Source organism: Macaca nemestrina, chromosome 2 (assembly GCF_043159975.1).
Source record: "Macaca nemestrina isolate mMacNem1 chromosome 2, mMacNem.hap1, whole genome shotgun sequence".
In the NCBI taxonomy this organism is placed as follows: Eukaryota; Metazoa; Chordata; class Mammalia; order Primates; family Cercopithecidae; genus Macaca; species Macaca nemestrina.
Genome location: NC_092126.1, coordinates 24,281,287 through 24,298,962, shown reverse-complemented (window position 1 = coordinate 24,298,962; position 17,676 = coordinate 24,281,287). Strand labels below are relative to the sequence as shown.

Sequence of the window (17,676 nt, the reverse complement as noted above, 5' to 3'; positions counted from 1 at the left end):
TTAGCCCCGACTTCCTCCTCCATGGAATGGACTCCTTTGCAGCTTTGTTATAAAGATTAAAGGAGACGGCTGGGCGCAGTGGCTCATGCTGGTAATGCCAGCACTTTGGGAGGCCAAAGTGGGCAGATCACCTGAGGTCAGGAGTTCCAGACCAGCATAGCCAACATGGCAAAGCCCCATCTCTACTTTAAAAAAATGCAAAACAATTAGCCAGATATGGTGGTGCAAGCCTGTAATCCCAGCTACTTGGGAGACCGAGGCAGGAGAAATGTTTGAACTCAGGAGGCGGAGGTTGCAGTGAGCTGAGATTGTGCCACTGCACTCCAGCCTGGGCGACAGAGCAAGACTCCATCTAGAAAAAAAAAAAAAAAATTAAAGGAGAAAATGAAAGTGGTGCTCAATGAATAGGACTGCTACCATGATTAAATCATTGCCAGAGCCTCCTTAGAATGTGACCCCAGTATTCATGCTGTATGTCCCCTTAAAAGTGTGACTGCCTTACAGGGAGTTTGGCCACTTTGATAAGTGGAACACAGGCTTGGATACAATGTGAAACCCAGGATTCCACTGCATTCTCCTCCAAGGACCTGGGCAAGAGAGGTCTGTTCAAATATCCCCCTTCTGCACCAGCTCACTAGAGACACTGAAGGAACAGGGCTGGGAGGACAGGTTTTGAATTATGTGGCGCTACCCAACCTTCCCACCTTTCCAAGACACCAACGTATCAGATCAGGGAGAGATGCCTAATCTAATACCAGCACTTTCTCAGGCGGGCCAGCAACCTTTGAATACTTGGGAATTTGAATTGGGAAACCTGGAAAGACCTCCCCATAACAGTGGGGTCCAAAGCTGAGGGTCATGCAGTTGGGAGTAAAGAGAAATCCTGGCAAGCAAGAACGGCTAGAGGAAGAATGACAGAGCAGGCCTGTTCTCTAGTTCTCCCTTCTGTCCACCTGTCTTCTTAGCACAAATCGCCTTTCTCCTGGGGCAGAGGAAATAAGGAGCCCTTCATGCCTCACAGAGTGGCCCCAAAAAGACATGTCCACATCTTAACCCCTGAAACCTGTGAATGTGACCTTATTTGGAAAAACCATTTTTACAAATGTAATTAATTAAGGCTCTTGAAGTGAGATCATCTTGGATTATCTGGGTGGCCCCTAAATCCAATCACAAGTGTTCTCAGAGACACAGAAAAGGAGAAAACACGGAGAGACCCAGGAAAGAAGGCAGATGAAAGATGAACACTGTGTTTGGCATAAAGCAGAGGATCAGTAAAGCTTTAGCTTTCTTTTTCCTCTTCTTTTTGAGACAGTCTCACTCTGTTGCTCAGGCTAGAGTGCAGTAGCGCAATCACTTGCTCACTGCAGCTTCTGTCTCCAGGCTCAAGCAATCCTCCCACCTCAGCCTCCCAAAGTAGCTGGGACTACAGGTGTGCAGCCCCACTCCTGGCTAATTTTTTTTCCTTTTTTTTTTAGTAGAGACGGGGTCTCATCATGTTGCCTAGGCTGGTCCCGAACTCTTGGGCTGAAGCTATCCTCCTGCCTTGACCCTTTAAAGTGCTGAGATTATAGGCATCCCACAGGCCAAGACTTTGTCTGAGATGAGAGAAAGACTGACCCTGAGCCTGGCAGTCCCTCCAGAAACAGTGCATTTCAGAGATCCTTGAACTAACATCCAGTCATGCAAAACGATATCTTATAGTCTCTCATCTCTCTCTCCAGGAGGTAGACTTCCCCTTTGTCTTTCTTTCTTCCTTTCCTTCCTTTCCTTCCCTTCCTTCCCTTCCTTCCCTTCCTTCCCTTCCTTCCCTTCCTTCCCTTCCTTCCCTTCCTTCCCTTCCTTCCCTTCCTTTCCTTCCTTCCTTCCTTTTCTTTTCTTTTCTTTTCTTTTCTTTTCTTTTCTTTTCTTTCTGAGATGGAGTCTTGCTCTCTTGCCCAGGCTGGAGTACAATGGCATGATCTAGGCTCACTGCAACCTCCGCCTCCTCGGTTCAAGCAATTCTTCTGTCTCAGCCTCTCCAGTAGCTGGGATTACAGGGATGCGCCCCCAGGCCCAGCTAATTTTTGTACTTTTTTTTTTTTTTTAGTAGAGACCGGGTTTCACCACGGTGGCCTGGCTGGTCTCAAACTCCTGACCTCAGGTGATCTGCCGCCTTGGCCTCCCAAAGTGCTGGGATTACAGGTGTGAGCCACCGTGCCCGGCCTCCCCCTTTGTCTTTATTTTACTTTATTTATTTATTTTTTTTAAGAGATTTTCTTCATCTGTTGCTCAGACTGGAGTGCAGTGGTGCAATCATAGCTCACTGCGGCCCCAAACTCCTGAGTTCAAAGGATCCTCCTGCCTCAGCCTCCCAAATCACTGGGATTACAGGCATGTGCCACCACACCAGGCTCCCCTTTTCCTTTAAAGCTATGCATTTGAAGTATTGCTTAACAAACTTTTCTGATCAGGAGACTCACCTGGAAAATTCACATTCCAGAGCCTCACCCTAGAGTCATTGAATTAATCTCCACTAAGGGAAGCGAGGGAACTGGAATTATTTAATAAGTAGTCCCAGCTGATTGTTATAGTTAGAAAAGTTTAGGTATCTCTGCATTAAAGCAGCATTACCCAAATTTTAATGGGCCTGCCAGTCGCCTGGGGATCTTGTTGAACTACAGATTCTGGTTCAGACTTCTAGGTTGGCCTGAGAGTCTGCATTTCTCACAAGCTCCCAGGGAGCACCAAGTGGCTGGCTGGGGGACCATATTCTCAGGAGGAAGAGGAACTAACCATGGTGTGAACTGGATGTAGAGGCCTTAGTTATAATCCTGATTCATTGTCTATCAGTGCTTTATGACTTTGCAGAACTTTCACATTCATATCCTCTTTTAACCATCGAAACTGGCAATCAGGCAGACTTCTGTAAGGAAAATTGCAGTTTCCCATAGATGCCCATTTATAAAAGGGAGACCATGCTCACTCATGCATGTAGTCAACAAATGGATTGTGCACCCACAGAACTGCTAATGATGCCCCCAAAGGGGAAGAGAAAGGCTGGGCACATGGGTTCTCTCCACCTGCCTGGGGCTGGGTTTCTTGTTATGGAAGTGCTTTGATAGCACTTTTAAACTGTGTCATCCTTTACAAAAATTTTCACTCTGGAATCTTCCATTAAGCTGCCTATGCCAGTCATTCTAACCATCTGAGTTCACACGCAGGTCTGGCCTGTTGGATGAAGCTCACTCATCACTTCCCTACTTTTGTGCACTTAGGTGTCCTTCTGCCTGAGTGTGCACACACTAGTTATTTTTTTTTTTCCTACTTTGAAATAATTTCAGACTTTTAGGAGAGTCGTAAGAACAGTATAAACAGTAAAATGATGCAGCCACTTTAGAAAACAATTTGGTAGTTTCTTTAAAAGTTAAATATACCTTTACCATATGATACAGCAATTTCACTCCTAGCTACATACCCAAAGAATTAAAAACAGGTGCTCAAACAAATTCTTGTACGTGAATGTTCATAGTAGCACTGTTCATAACAGCTAAAAAGTAGAAACAACCCAAGTGCCCATCAACAGATGAATGAAAAAACAAAATAGGTCTATTTGTACAATGAAATATTATTCAACTATAAAAAGGAATGAAGTACTGAAGCATGCTACAGTGAGGATGGAACTCAAAAACATGTTAAGTAAAAAAAGCCAGACACAAAAGGCCCCATATTGCATGATTCCATTTATATGAAATACTCAGAATAGGTACATCCATAGAGATAGAAGATAGCTTGGCGGTTGCTAGGGACTCATGGGAAGGGGAAATGGGACATGATTTTTTCTTTTTCTTTTTTTTTTTTTTGAGACGGAGTCTTGCTTCGTCTCCCAGGCTGGAGTGCGGTGGCACGATCTCGGCTCACTGCAAGCTCCGCCTCCCAGGTTCACGCCATTCTCCTGCCTCAGCCTCCCAAGTAGCTGGGACTACAGGCGCCTGCCACTATGCCCTGCTAGTTATTTTGTATTTTTAGTAGAGACGGGGTTTCACCGTGTTAGCCAGGATAGTCTCGATCTCCTGACCTCATGATCCGCCCGTCTCGGCCTCCCAAAGTGCTGGGATTACAGGCGTGAGCCACCGCGCCCGGCCGAGAATGTATTAAAGGTCACTGAATTGTACACTTTAAAATGGTTCATCTGACCAGGCATGGTGGCTCAAGCCTATATCCCTGTACTCTGGGAGGCTCAGGTGGGAGGGTTGCTTGGGGCCAGGAGTTTGAGTTCAACCTAGGCAACACAGCAATACTCCCTCTCTACATAAAATAAAAATATAAAAATTTGCCAGGTGTGGTGGCAGGCACCTGTAGTCCCAGTTACTTAGGAGACTGAGGTAGCAGGATCACTTGAGCCCAGGAGTTTGAGGTTCACATTCATATTGTCTTTCAACCATCAAAACTATTGTATGAAATAGATCTTATCCTCTTTTTACATACAAGGGTCCCAGTCAACCATGATCATGCCACTGTACTCTAGCCTGGGCCGCAGAGCAAGACTTTGTCTCTAAAAAATAAAATAAAATAATTAATTTTTATCTTATGTGAATTTCACCTCAATTTCTTAAAACTGCACATAGGGCCAGGTATGGTGGCTCATGCCTGTAATCCCCACACTTTGGGAGGCTGAAGCGGGTGAATCACAAGGTCAGGAGTTCAAGACCAGTCCGGTCAACATAGTGAAACCTGTCTCTACCAAAAATACAAAAATTAGCCAGGCATGGTGGCGGGCACCTGTAATCCCAGCTACTCGGGAGGCTGAGACAGGAGAATCGCCTGAACCCAGGAAGTGGAGATTGCAGTGAGCCAAGATCACTGCACTCTAGCTTAGGCGACAGAGCAAGACTCTATCTCAAAAAGTAAAACTGCACTTAGACTTGTGGTATTCTATGTTTGTTTGAACCATTTATGCCAACCAAATATTTCAGCATGTATACCCTAAAAACAAATACATTATCCTATATGATTCTGGGAAAATGATCAAATTCAGAAAATTTAACATTCATGCAATGCTATGATTTAAGCTACAGTCCACATTCAAATTTTGCCAGTTTCTCAATGATGTTATTTACAGCAATTTTCTGGCCAATTTAGAATCCAAGATCATAAAATACATTTAGGTGCCAAGTCTCTTTACTATTCTTTAATCTGGAAGCACCCCTCAGTGTTTAAACGTTTTTTATTGATTTATCTTTTGTTCTTTCCTGACATTGCCATTTTGAAGGGTACAGGCCTGTTGCTTTGCAGACTGTCTCTTGTTTGGGGTCTGTCTACTGTTTCCTCATGAGTAGAGTCAGGTTATGCATCTTTCGTAGGAACACCCCTGAAGTGACACTGTCCTTCTTCATGCATCACATCCGTTTGTCCCACTACTGATTATGTCCACTTTAATCACTTGGATTAGGTGGTGTCTGCCAGGTTTCTCCACTACAAAGCTATTTTTCTCTTTGTACTTAACAATACTGTATGCTATTTCTAAGGCCTAACAAAACTAATTCATAAAATCATTTTTTTGGTGCCAGCTGCTATTTTTATCATTCAGCCACTCATTCAATCTCTACTTAGTCCCGGGTGGACATAAAGCTATAGTGCATAGAATAGTCCTTGCCTTCAAAGGACTCATTGCTCTGTCAGGGAGACAGGTTCTAAAGCCCCCAAACTCTGGAGTATCAAGTCTGTTCTTTATATTAGCTATGTTTTTAAGTCAATTCTGGCCAGGCAAGGTGGCTCACACCTGTAATCCTGGCACTTTGGGAGGCCGAGGCGGAAGGATTACCCGGGGTCAGGAACTCAAGATCAGCCTGACCAACATGGAGGATCACCCGAGGTCAAGAACTCAAGATCAGCCTGGCTAACATGGCAAAACCCCCTCTCTGCCAAAAATACAAGAATTAGCCAGGTGTGGTGGTGGGTGGCTGTAATTCCAGCTACTCGGGAGGCTGAGACAGGGGAGTTTCTTGAACCCGGGAGGCAGAGGCTGCAGTGAGCCAAGATCGTGCCACTGCACTCCAGCCTGGGTGACAGAGTGAGACTCCTTCTTTAAATAAATAAATAAATAAATAAATAAATAAATAAATAAATAAATAAATTCTGTAAGCTGAATGTAAAAGACAGCTGTATGAGAACCAAGGTCACAGCATAATCATGTTGGCCATGAAAACCAAGCAGTTGTTAAACTCTTATAAACACTAGAGCTAATGAGTGTAGAATATTCCCCTGAATTGAGCAAAGAGCTGAAATAATAACACATAGGCTCATGCACCTACTTTTGTTGTAAAACCTGTTTCAATATTTTGCGCCTTTGGCATAATAATTACTGTTTCTTTTAGTTTAATATTTTTAATACACTGATTGTTTGAACTGTTGGAATAAAACTTGAATTAAAAGGGATACTGAGAGAGTAATGATAAATGATAAGTGCCCAACCTGGAGGCACAGTTAAGCTGCTGTTACATGACTGCCAATGTACTTGTTTTCACTTATCATTTTCCCTTGTGTGATTAATCTTTATTGTTCCCAGTGTGAATTGTCAAAAGGAGGGGGGAAAGCATACCGACAAAAATATATTTCTTGTGCGACTCCTAAGTATTTATCATACTGTGTTGCTTTATTAATTTTGAGTGGTGGGAAAATGGTAAAACTACAGTGTAGAATTAAAGAATAACATACACATGTGTAAAATCTCAGATATTTGAAAAGATTATAGGCTCAGTTTCTAACAATGTTGCAGCAGTTTCTAATAAATGCACTGCACCATCATCGTTTCAGTGCCTTATCTAGAAGAGACCTGCATCCTCACCACCACGTACCTGACGAAGACACAAGAGCAGGCAGCTCAGAGGAGAGTGGTCAGTGGATATTTTAAGTCATTGCTTTTTTTTTTTTTTTTTTTTGAGATGGAGTCTTGCTCTGTCATCCAGGCTGGAGTGCAGTGGCATAATCTTGGCTCATTGGAACCTCTGTCTCCCGGGTTCAAGGCATTCTCCTACCTCAGCCTCCTGAGTAGCTGGGACTATAGGCACACACCACCAAGCACGGCTAATTTTTTGTATTTTTAGGAGAGATGGGGTTTCACCAGGTTGGCCAGGCTTCTCTCGAACTCCTGGCCTCAAGTGAGCTGCCTGCCTCGGCCTCCCAAAGTGCTAAGATGACAGGTGTGAGTCACTGCGACCAGCCAAGTCGTTGCTTTTTTTTTTTTATTAAACATAGTTTCACTCTTATTGCCCAGGCCGGAGTGCAGTGGTGTGATCTCGGCTCACTGCAACCTCCACCTTCCAGTTTCAAGCGATTCTCCTGCCTCAGCCTCCTGAGTAGCTGGGATTACAGGTACCCACCCCAACGCCCAGCTGATTTTTGTATTTTTAGTAGAGACAGGGTTTCACTGTGTTGGCCAGGCTGGTCTTGAACTCCCGACCTCGTGATCCACCCACCTCAGCCTCCCAAAGTGCCGGGATTACAGGCGTGAGCCACCAAGCCCAGCTGTCATTGCTTTTTAAACTAAAAAAAAAAAAAAAAAAAAAAAAAAAAAAAAAGCTTCTTCTTTGTCTCAACCTGCCTTCTCTCAGGCCTGGTTACCTTTTTTTTTTTTTTTTAGATAAAACAAAAATTTTAACACTTCATTTAAAAAAATAAGCCTTTTGCACTCCCAAGGCCTGGTTACATTTCTAGATCTGTTAGTTGTGATGTTGTTTTTTTTTAAATAGTAATTATTGAGCTAGGCATGGTGGCTTGTGCCTATAATCCCAGCTACTCAGGAGGCTGAGGTGAGGGGATGGCTGGAGGCTAGGAGTTTGGGGCTGCAGTGAGCTATGATTGTGCCACTGTATTCCAGTTTGGGTGACAGAGCAAGATCTTGTCTGTCTCCAAAAAAAAAGCCATCATTTTGTTTTGCTTAAGTAATGCATGTTTATCATAGAAAATGTAGACTGCAGCACATTAAAAGAAAAAAATTACTCATAAATCCCATCCAGAAACAATTATATGTAAATAACTCTATATACAAAACGTTAAGACATGATGAGGTCCCTTTCATATGATAAAATATATGCAGATGGTCCCTGACTTACAATGGTTCCCCCTTTTTTTTTTTTTGAGAAAGGGTCTCACTCTGTCACCCAGGCTGGAGTACAATGACATGATCATGGTTCACTGTAGCCTTGACTGCCTGGGCTTAAGCAATCCTCCAACCTTAGCATCCTGTGTAGCTGGGACTACAGGCGCATATCACCATGCCTGCCTATTTTCATTTTTTGTAGAGACAGGATCTCACTATGTTGCCCAGACCAGTCTGGGCTCAAGTATTCCTTCTGCCTCAGTCTCCCGAAGTGCTGAGATTATAGGCTTGAGCCACCGGGCACGGCCCACTCACTGGATTTTTGACTTCAGGATGGTGTGAAAACAATGTGCATTCAGTAGAAACCATACTTCAAGTACCCATACAAATCCAAAAACCATTCTGTTTTTCACTTTCAGTGCACTATGCAATAAATTACATGGGGGCTGGGCACGGTGGCTCACGCCTGTAATCCCAGCACTTTGGGAGGCCGAGGTGGGCGGATTACCTGAGGTCAGGAGTTTGAGACCAGCCTGGCCAACATCATGAAACCCCATCTCTACTAAAAGTACAAAAATTAGCTGGGTGTGGTAGCATGCATCTGTAAATCCCAGCTACTCGAGAGGCTAAGGTAGGAGAATTGCTTGAACTCGGGAGGCAGATGTGGCAGTGAGCCAAGATCATACAACTGCACTCCAGCCTGGGAGACAGAGCAAGATCCCATCTCAAAATTAAAAAAAAAAAAAAAAATTACGTGAAATATTCAACACTACTATAAAATAGGTTTTGACCAGGCATAGTGGCTTATGCCTGTAATCCCAGCATTTGGGGAGGCTGAAGAGGGAAGATTGCTTGAGCCAAGGAGTTCAAGACTAGGCTGGGTAACACAGGGAGACCCTATCTCTACAAAAAGTAGCCAGGCATGGTAGCACATGTTTGTAGTTCTAGCTACTTTGACAGGCTAAGGCAGAAGGATCACCTGAGCACAGAAATCTGAGGCTGCAGTGAACTATGATTATAGCACTTCACTTGCCTGGGTGACAGAGCAAGACTCTGTTTCTAAAAATAAATAAATAAGTAAATAATAAAATAAAATAGGCTTTGTGTGAGATGATTTTGCCTAACAGTAGGCTAATGTAAGTGTTCTGAGCACATTTAAGGCAGGGTAGGCTAAGCTATGATGTTCAGTAAGTTTGGTGTATTAAATGCTTTTTGACTTGGGCCGGGCGCGGTGGCTCAAGCCTGTAATCCCAGCACTTTGGGGGGCCGAGACGGGCGGATCATGAGGTCAGGAGATCGAGAGCATCCTGGCTAACACGGTGAAACCCCATCTAAAAATACAAAAAAAAAAAATTAGCCAGGCACGGTGGCGGGTGCCTGTAGTCCCAGCTACTCGGGAGGTTGAGGCAGGAGAATGGCGTGAACCTGGGAGGCGGAGCTTGCAGTGAGTGGAGATGGCGCCACTGCACTCCAGCCTGGGCGACACAGCGAGACTCCGTCTCAAAAAAAAAAAAAAAAAAAAAATGCATTTTGACTTGCATTTTTGGCTTACATTTTTAATTTACCATGGATTTGTCAGAACGTAACTCCATCATAAGTCAAGGAGAATCTGTATACAGTATAATACACACGTGTGTATGCACACACACATGACATTTAAGCCAAGTATTTGTAAACTCTACTGTGAAGAAACTGCGAATCCCCACGGCAAATGTAAAGTCACCTCCATCCCTCCCCTGGTCAAACCTCTTTGCAGGTTATTTGAGACACAACTACTGGTGTGCTCTCTTGTTTTCAAGCAAAAACAGCTTTTCCTACTCTTTGATTTCCCGGTGTATAAATGAGGGACTGGTCCCACTGGCCCCTAAGCAGCACCCTCTCACAACTCAACTCCTGGGCAGGTGGAAGGGTGCCAAGGCAGAAGACACATCTTGCCGGTTCCTACCCTGCATCTTTGACTTGCTGCATCTCAACTTAAAAGGTGACAGTGATATCTCAACATCCTCTGGACAAATGAAAACAAGCCACAAGCCTCTTTCTTTGGACCTATATATTTGTGCTGTAGTGCAAAAAGTCAGGAACTCCCAAGAAAATAAAAGAAATGGCAAAACCGTAAACAAAATCCTAGGGCAAAAACTGCTGAGTGGTTCCAGTAATAATAACCAACATTTAACAAGTGCTGCTACAAGCTGCTCCTTATGCTGAGGACTTAGCAGGCCATATATATATACTTTATATATATATACACACACACACTTTATATATATACACACTTTACATATATATACTTTATATATATATATACACTTTATATATATACATATATATATATATACCTCCCTACGAGATAAAAATTATGATGACTCTCACTTTTCAAAACAGTACATGAAGCTTCAAGAGTGTAGCAGATGCTGCCATTGTTCTGCCCACATCCCTTTACCATTTTGGTGCACCCCAGCCTGGCTCCCAATGGCCATCCCCTGCATCTCTGTGAGAGCTGCCTTTGGGCTTTGTCCATGAACATGACAGGCTAGAAGTGTCTGGGTCTTCACTGCCCTTTCAGGAAGCCCTTAACATGTGCCTGCCAGGTGTGGGGGTATATATATCCCAGTTCCCTCACCACTTGGCTGGAATGATTGTGAGCTGTGTGTTCTACTCTGTTTCCTAGAGTTTTCCTGCAGGTTTCAGCTTCAGCTGCCCATTGTGGTAGCTGAATTTAAAATGCACCCTTAATTAGCTTCCTTCCCCCCACCTTCCCTAATCCATTCCATCACCTCCCAAATAATCAATTGCACTAAATCCTCATCTTAGGGTAGGAATCTGTCAGAGGTTCAACTAAAAGAAATGTTGAGCAACTTGCAATTTGACCACACAGGCAGTAAATAGCTACGCCTAAGTTGGAACTGTGAAATCTCTTTCCAAAGCCAATTCTCATAACTTCTAAGAGGAATAACCTTCCCTGATTTGAGAGCTCCCATGGGGATCCTGAACTTTGGGCTGGCAGGGATTCAAAGAAGTCGGGGAGAAGGAAGTCACTTTCTCAGGTACCGTTACAAAGGTTCCTCTGCTGAGCCCATAAAGCTCACCACCATTTTCATGGCTACTCCAGCAAAGGAGACATTCCTCCTCAGCCCCCATGTCACACACGTGTCAGACCACACACTGTCCTTCCATCTGTCAAACTAAGTTGGCTATCCTGGCTTTTCAAACCTCACTCTGCTGTATATAAATGCCCAGGCTCGGGCATGGGGTGGTTGGAGGCTTGTACCTAGGCAGCTCACCCACAGCTTGGGACACTAGCAATGGCTGTCTTTGTTCCTGAGCGGCGTTTCTATTGCTGTAGCCTGGCAGAAGCACCTTGCCCTCCATGTGGCAGATGGGCAGAAAGTTTGGGCAGACTGTATGCCTGGCTCAAAGCCCCAGAAGGACACACAAATGTCTTTGTGGTGGACGCCAGGACTGAACTGTGCCACACAGAGCCTTGTGATATCTTTTTAAAAGGACGAGGCATCTTTCCTTTCAAAGGAAACCCATGTTTCGGAACCACGAGGGAGTAAGTAGCCAGACAACATGAAATCATTATCCTTTGTCCCTCTGGGACTGAGTGTGAGGTCGCAAATTTCCCAAGGAAAGCATGTGATTTCTTTCTGTAAGGAATGATTCATTTCAGAAAAGTCTACTTTGTTCTGCTAGTGTCAGGGAATTAGAATGAGCAGCTTGAACATATAAACCAGAGCAATGTCCCCTACTATCACACTGGAAAAAAAAAAAAAAAAAAAAAAAAAGAGCCCATATCTTTAACAACTTTGTGAAATAGGAGGGAGTAATGATGTTCAGAGTTTCCCGATGCAGACTCTTTTAAATATTTTAATGTTGCTTAACATAATGTCAACTTGATGCTTAAAAGTCAGATTTATATTCATTCTAAAATGGCAATACATTGTTGCTGAGTTTTAACATTATTAGCTCAGATTTGGAAAGAGCCATTATTCCATTTTATATTACAATCTCACGTTAGCCCTCATCCTGAATCCATAGGTCCTTACTTAAAATCTGTTGTGCCGAACGTGAGCCTGGTGTGAGCAGAAGGTAGCTTCATTTATTTTTCACAGTGGCTCATCTGGATTCGCAGGAAGGAGCCAGGTCAGCATAGGGCAGTCAGCTGCCCTCTACCCAAAGGCCAGGATGCCACCTGGGAAGTTCTGAGACAACAGGTCTTTAGGATAAACTTTAACCGAAGGGTACCTAGGCCCTCCTCTTGGGAAGAGGCCATGTCTTCATTACCTCGCCCCAAGTCCCACAAAGTTAGGCCACTTTCCTTTCCTCTCTCCCCTAGCACAATCCTCCCCAGCTCTTTTTTTTTTTTTTTTTTTTTGCAACCTGGTTTGAACACACTATCTCCAACTCTCTCTCCTCCTCTCAAGCCTAGTGCTACCTTCCCCAGCTTACCTTTCTTTATTGTCCTTGTACAAAAGCCTATGAGCCCTTTCTATGTAATATTTTTACCACTGACTGCAGACTGACTAGGAGAAAGAAAATTAACAAATATGGGAAAAAAGATTTTTAAAAATCTTAAAATTGCAGAATGATGACGATAAGAATGAAATGAGGTCATATAGAAAAAGTTTCCAACCCAAGGAAATAAAATAATTGGTAGAGCCAGGCATGGTGGCTCATGCCGGTAATCCCAGCACTTTGGGTGGCTGAGGTGGGTGGATCGCTTGAACTCATGAGTTCAAGACCAGCCTGGGCAACATGGTGAAACCCTGTCTCTACAAAAAATACAAAAACAAAAACAAAAACAAAACTAGCCAGGTGTGGTAGTGCATGCCTGTGGTCCCAGCTACTCGGGAGGCTAAGATGGGAGGACTGCTTGAGCCCAGGAGGCAGAGGTGGCAGTGAGCCAAAATCTTGCCACTGCACCCCAGCCTGGGCAATAGAGCCAGACCTTGTCTCAAAAAAAAAAAAAAAAAAAAAAAAGGGTAGAATTGCAAAAGGAAGTCCTAGTGTGGGACATACTAAGCTGAGCTGTCTCAGTAATAATGGCCACCTTACAGTGTTCACACTCCAAGTGTCTAACTCACCACTGTGCAATAGAAATACAATTCCAACCACATATGTAATAAAACTTTCGAGCAGCCACGTTTTTAAAAAGTAAAAAGACACAGGTAAAATTTATTTTAACAACATGTCTTATTTAACCAGAAATGATCATTTCAATATGTAATCAATATAAAAAGTTAATAAGATAGTTTATGCTATGGTTCGAATGTCCCCTCCAAAACTCATGTTAAAATTTAATTGCCAATGTAATGGCATTGGAAGGTGGGGATTTTAAGAGGTGACTGGGTTTCGAGGCTCTGCCCTAGGATCAATGCAGTTATTGTGGAAGTGGTTTAGTTATTTTGGAAGTGGGCTCCTGATAAAAGGATGAAGTTCAGCCCCCATTTCTCTCCCATGTGCTTGCTTTCCTTTCTGCCATGATACGATTCAGCAAGAAGAATTTCACCAGATGTGATCCCTCAATCTTGGCCTTCTCAGCCTCCAGAACTGTGAGCCAAATAAACTTCTATTGTTCATAAATTACACAAATTACCCATTCGGTGGTATTCTATTATAGCAGCAGAAAACAGACTTGCAATTTTTTTTTTTTAAGAGAAGGTCTTGCTCTGTCACTCAGGCTGGCGTACAGTGGCACAATCATAGCTTATTGCAGCCTTGAACTCCTGGGCTCAAGCAATCCTCCCGCCTGAGCCTCCCGCGTAGTTGGGACTATACTATAGGCTCAGGCCACTATGCCCAGCTGCAATCTTTTTTTCATACTAAGTCTATGAACTCTTTTTTTTTTTCTTTATCTTTTTTCTTTTTATTTGTGTTTTGCTTGTTCTAGTCTATGAATACTTTTTTTTTTTTTTTTTTTTTTTTTGAGATGGAGTTTTGCTCTGTCGTCCAGGCTGGAGTGCAATGGCACTGTCTTGACTCACTGCAACCTCTGCCTCCTGTGTTCAAGCAATTCTCCTGCCTTTGCCTCCCGAGTAGCTGGGATTACAGGTGCCCACCACCATGCCCAGCTAATTTTTGCATTTTTAGTAGGGACGGGGTTTCACCATATTGGCCAGGCTGGTCTCGAACTCCTTCCTGACCTCAGGTGATCTGCCTGCCGTGGCTTCCCAAAATGCTGGGATTATAGGCGTGAGCCACCACTCCTGGCCTTATGAACTTGTAGAGCATGTCTCAATTTGGACCAGCCACACTTCAAGTGCTCTACAGCTACATATGGATAGTAGGTGTCATACCAGACAGCACAGGCCTAACATTTAATCCTCCCCACAAGATGAGAACTATTACTATTGCCATTTTATAAACAGGGAAACTGAGGCTAGGATCAGGTAAGTTACTTGTCAAAAGTGATCAGTAATGAACAGTGGTTTTATTAAACAGAGTCCTATTTGAATCCTGGTTTTACCACTTACTACTTTCTTTTTCTTTTTTTGAGATGGAGTCTCGCTCTGTCGCCCAGACTGGAGTGCAGTGACGTGATTTTGGCTCACTGCAACCTCCGCCTCCCAAGTTCAAGCGATTCTCCTGCCTCATCCTCCTGAGTAACTGGGATTATAGCTGCCTGCCACCACAGCTGGCTAATTTTATATTTTTAGTAGAGATGGATTCACCATGTTGACCGAGCTGGTCTCGAACTCCTGACCTCAAGTGATCTGCCCTCCTCGGCCTCCCAAAGCGCTAGGATTACAGACATTAGCCACCGTGCCCAGCCCACTTCCTACTTTCATAACCTTAAGGAGGTTGTTTCAAGTCCCTTAACCTCAATGTCCCCCTAACTGGAGTAAATGAGATAAAATAATACCTACTGTTAGAGTGGTTGCAAGGATGAGAGATCTTGTATGTGGAGGCCTATCAAGTGGTTGGCACATAAAAAAGGCTTAATAAATGCTGGTTGTTCTCATAGAAAGGACTGGGCATCATGTCTCTGCTCAAGGTAAGTGAATAACTGCTTCCTGGGTCTATGAGCCTGAAATGGGCACTTCCTCCTCTTGTCAACAATCTTTCCTCATGCCCAGCACCCTCATGCACCCTCTTGGCTGCCCCAGACCCAAACTGTCCAGTCACCAGTTCCTGCCTCCCAGAACAGCCCCACACTCCTCCTCAGACCCAGTAATCTCCTCTACCCCTGTTCTTTTCTCTGAGAGACCTGCTTTCTACCGTTAAGCTAATGGAATGTGTCTATTCCAGTTATCTATTACTACATAAACATAACCCCCAAATTTAGTGACTTAAAACAACAACACTTACTTTGTTCACAAATCTGCAACTTGGGCATAAATTCAATGGCCAAATGTGAGAGGCAGTTTGTGTACCTATTCAGTGCCAGGCACTATGCAGGTTCTGTGGACATAGAAATGAAGCAGATTTAGAATCCCAGCCTTGAGGGAAACAAGAATCTGGTAGGAATCTTCTCATGGAGTTGCCAGCTTTGCCCCCCATGTCAGCCATTCTGCTCCTCGGGAAGGTCACGCCTCAAGGATTGCTTGTGAATCCAGGTAGCATCAGTGACTATACTTCCACAGACTTGAGAACCCATGGCGAGGCCGGAAGACTGTCATGTAGACAAGGGTTTGGGTGGCACAACTGTTTGGAAAATGCCAAAAGGGATTCCTATTAAGTAATTCCATCTTATTCCTGAAGCTGGATTTTTTTTTTTAACTTAAAAATTTAGCTATGGTTATACTTCCCCATAGTAGTACTTTCAAATATCCCCTATTCTACTTTAGGTAAAAACGGTTAATTAAAAAATGTCAACATTTTCTAGGGGCTTTTGGTTCCAGACGGCTGCCTAAACATGTGTGTATATCTCTTCCTTCCTTAATCTTTCTGAAATGGCAGAAGAAATATAACAATAACACTAACCAACAGCAGTGCTGGGAGCTGGGTGGAATGCCACCAAGAGGTGAGAGAACAGTGAGGAACAGAGGTGGAATGAGCAGCAAAATCTTATGAAACTGAAGGACTCAGCCTTATATAACACAGAGAAAGTGCTTCCCACAACAGTAAAATTTCCCAGCAGAACCAAGGAAAAACCCTAAGAAAGAGGAGGTAGAGCCAGGGGAAGGAGTGAGCAATGGGTAGTCGAGTAGATCATTAATGAAAGCGCAGCAAAACTAGGCCCTCCCCCTCAGAGGCTAACTCTGGAATACACCCCTTGGGAAATGCTGTGAGGACCTAGTTATAAAAAGAAAATTCCCCTCAGGAAACTCCCTGAGTGGTATTGGGTGTACTACTCCCTGTATAGTGCCTTAGGTAACCTTTACTGCCACCAGGACCCGGTAGCTCCATATTTAGGAGACACTGGAGAGGAGAGACCACTTGGTTGCATATGCTGCTTCCTGTCCCTTCACCTCTTTCTGGAGCAAAGGCTCACCTCGTAAGAACATGCGTCGGCTGTCAGGGGAACAAGGAGTGTACCATTCCATCTAGACCATCATCTACAAATAGAAACAGACACCCAAACATTATCGGATACTTGAGGAAAGCCAATAGCATGGAAGAGAGTCATCTAAATTAATACAAGAAAGAAGAAAGCCTTAAATTACGTATCGTGAGTCTCCTCAGAGAAAGTCAAAGTTAAAAGACCCATAATAGACCTGGAGAACACATTCACAAGTTATATAAAGAAAGGACTATTATCCATAATGTACAAAGAGAGGCTACAAGTCAATAAATGAAAAACAAACATCCTGATAGAAAACTGAGCAAAACTGAGCAAAACTGAGTTTTCTATCAGTTTCCTGATAGATACCTGGGCAACATAGCAAGACCCCATCGCCACTAAAAACAGCAACAAAAAAAGCCAGGTATGGTGGCATGTGCTTGTAGTCCTAATTACTTGGGAGGCTGAGGTGGGAGGATTCCCTGATCCCAGAAGATTGACAGTACAGTGAGCTATAATCATGTCACTGCACTCCAGCCTGGGCAACAGAGTGAGACCCTGTCTCTCAAAAGACAAAACAAAACAAAAATAACAACAAAAACCGAGCAAAGAGTAAGAATAGGGAATTAATAGGAAAAAGAAATGCAAGCAACCTATGAAAGGAAACACTTAGTTTCACTGGCAATTAGGGAGGTACAAATTAAATGAGATAATTTTGCTCATCAAATTGGTAAGTTTAAAAGGTTGATAAAATACATTGGTAAAGATGTAGGTAAGGAGGAACTTTCATATGCTCTTGATGATATAAGGTAGCAAACTGTTTTGGGAAGCCAATTTGGCAATGCCTATCAAAATGTTAAATGTTCACATTCTCTGACCTAGCAATTCTACTTCAAGTAATCTAATTTACAGAAATAATTACACTCATGCACAAAGATACATGTAGGAGGAAATTTATTGCCTTAGTTTTTTTCAACAGTAAAAAACAAAATGTAAACAACCCAAACGTTCAATAATTCAGACATGATTAACTACATGTGGTAATACACGTGCAGTGTCTGCAACAATGCAGTCGCTTTTTAAAAGTGACAGATCTACATATTCTGACATAGAAAGACCTCTAACTGTATTTAGAGGAAAACAAAAAAGTCACATC

The 17,676-nt window shown here is 43.4% G+C and overlaps 1 long non-coding RNA gene across 1 annotated transcript in view; it reads right to left on the bottom strand.

Moving 5' to 3' along the window:
• LOC105488920 (uncharacterized) overlaps nt 1-17,676 on the bottom strand; it is a 60,106-nt gene that overhangs the window by 28,309 nt on the left and 14,121 nt on the right. Inside the window, exons 2-3 of the long non-coding RNA XR_011619326.1 lie at nt 16,512-16,575; nt 15,386-15,478 (exon numbers count right to left, since the gene is read on the bottom strand). This is a non-coding gene — a long non-coding RNA (uncharacterized lncRNA). The remainder of the gene's footprint in view (nt 1-15,385; nt 15,479-16,511; nt 16,576-17,676) is intronic.